The sequence below is a fragment of the Mercurialis annua genome (assembly GCF_937616625.2).
Source record: "Mercurialis annua linkage group LG4 unlocalized genomic scaffold, ddMerAnnu1.2 SUPER_6_unloc_15, whole genome shotgun sequence".
NCBI classification, from domain to species: Eukaryota; Viridiplantae; Streptophyta; class Magnoliopsida; order Malpighiales; family Euphorbiaceae; genus Mercurialis; species Mercurialis annua.
The window spans coordinates 12,501-15,000 of NW_026605944.1; positions in this window are offsets into that span (position 1 = coordinate 12,501).

A 2,500-nucleotide genomic window follows, 5' to 3' on the forward strand; every position below is an offset into this window, starting at 1 on the left:
AAAGAAGTTTGGTGATTTTTGGACATATATTTTGCCGGTTATGAATTTCCGAAGGTAAAACGATTAAAAAATTAAAAAAAATACCTCCGGGGCTCGAAAAATTTCGGTATTTGTTATTATGCGGGTTTGGATATATATAAACATATTTCCAAAATTTCAGATCAAAATTCCATGCCGATTTTTAAAAATGGGGGGGGGGGGGGTTGCTGGGCACATGTGATATTTCCTCCTGGCAGTCCAAAAAAAGTCCTAAGAGCTCTTTAGGGGGGTGCACCATTCCTCACCCCCGCGGGCTTGCCGCAAGCCCTCGTCCGCGGTGCAAGCGGCGCGCGCGCGCGCTATGCGAAAAATGCTGGAAATTGCGGAAAAATCCCTGCCTGGCAAAATTACGGAAATGCCCCCGGATAATTACGGATATGCCCCGCCCGGAAAAACTGCGGCGAATCGCGGAAAATGCCCGGCCGGAAAATTGCGTCGAAATGCTCGGAATTGCGGAAAATCCCCCCCCCCGTGCATTAATCTAATGACCGGGTGCGGGTGCGGGTGCGGGACCGGGTGCGGGTGCGGGCACTCGGGCACTCGGCAGCTCGGCGCGAGACGCGAGCGCGTGTGTGGCCTCGAAGACCCTCGGAAAGGCCCGCCGACGTCCCTCCGAAGGCCCTCGCATGTCCATCGGAAGGACCTTCGGCAGCCGGTCGGCAGGCCTTCGCCAGCCCAGCGGCGGCCCTTGGGCATCGGCAGCCTTTCGGCTGGGCTTCGGCAGCCTTTCGGCAGCGCATCGGCAGCGCACCGGCAGCCCTTCGGCAGCGCATGGGCAGCCCTTCGGCAGCCCTTCGGCAGCGCATGGGCAGCCCTTCGGCAGCCCTTCGGCAGCCCTTCGGCAGCCCTTGGGCATCGGCAGGGCTTCGGCAGCCCTTGGGCATCGGCAGGGCTTCGGCAGCCTTTCGGCAGCCCTTCGGCAGGGCTTCGGCAGCCCTTCGGCAGGGCTTCGGCAGCCCTTCGGCAGCCCTTCGGCAGCCCTTCGGCATCGGCAGGGCTTCGGCAGCCTTTCGGCAGCCCTTCGGCAGCCCTTCGGCAGGGCTTCGGCAGCCCTTCGGCAGCGCATGGGCAGCCCTTGGGCATCGGCAGCCCTTCGGCAGCCCTTCGGCAGCCCTTCGGCAGGGCTTCGGCAGCCCTTCGGCAGCGCATGGGCAGCGCATGGGCAGCCCTTCGGCAGCCCTTCGGCTGGGCTTCGGCAGGGCTTCGGCAGCCCTTCGGCAGCGCATGGGCAGCGCATGGGCAGCCCTTCGGCAGCCCTTCGGCTGGGCTTCGGCAGGGCTTCGGCAGCCCTTCGGCAGCGCATGGGCAGCCCTTGGGCATCGGCAGGGCTTCGGCAGGGCATCGGCAGGGCTTCGGCAGGGCTTCGGCAGCCCTTCGGCAGGGCTTCGGCAGCCCTTCGGCAGCCTCTCGGCTGGGCTTCAGCAGCCCTTCGGCATGCCTTGGCATGCCTTGCATACATTCCCCAGCCGTATGAACCTCTGCTGGTTTTGCTTCCCAGCCGAATGAACCTCTGCTCTGTGTAAAAATGTATATGTCTTGCACTAAGTGAAATTCTATAATACTTTCCTCGAACAATATTCATACAGTAGTTAATATATATTAAATGAGGAATTTAGAAAGAAGTTTGGTGATTTTTGGAATTGTTTTTTGCCGGTTATGAATTTCCGAAGGTAAAACGATAAATAAATAAAATAAAATACTTCCGGGACTCGAAAAATTCTGATATTTGTTATTATGCAGGTTTGGGTATATATAAACATATTTCCAAAATTTCAGATCAAAATTCCATGCCGATTTTTAAAAATGGGGGGGGGGGGTTGCTGGGCACATGTGATATTTCCTCCTGTCAGTCCAAAAAAAGTCCTAAGAGCTCTTTAGGGGGGTGCACTATGCCTCACCTCCCTGCACCAACTGCCGAAGGCTTTTGGTGCGCGCCTTTTGGCGCACCTATGGCACTGACGAGGGAAGGAAAAAAAACTCGTCGACCCGTTTCGGTGTTGGAAAAAATATTTTCGGATTCGGGGGGGCCCGGCCCCCGAGGTGTAGGTTGTTGGTATTTTTTGACGGAAACCTAGGCGAGCATTTGCCGAAATGAATCTCGGTGAATGTATAGCTTATGGTGTCACGTTGTATGCTATTTTACGACGTGTGTGCTTGCCGAGGACGCATTTTCAATGCCGAGGCATGCGACGAGCCGCGTTCCATGACTTTTCGACGACGCATTTTAAATGCCGAGGAAGTCGGCGCGCGGCGAGTCTGGATCCTTTACGACGATGCATTTTTAATGTTGAGGATGGATCCGACGCGAAGGCCGGTGAGGTGCTCTACGCATTGCGGCGGGCATCGAACTTGTTGATTGCGTCAACTCGGTTTTTCCGAGGGTTGCTCTTCCGCCAATGAAGTTTGCTGAGGTGGATACGATGCTGAGGGGGCTCTCCGTGCATGGCCGTATTTTCAAATG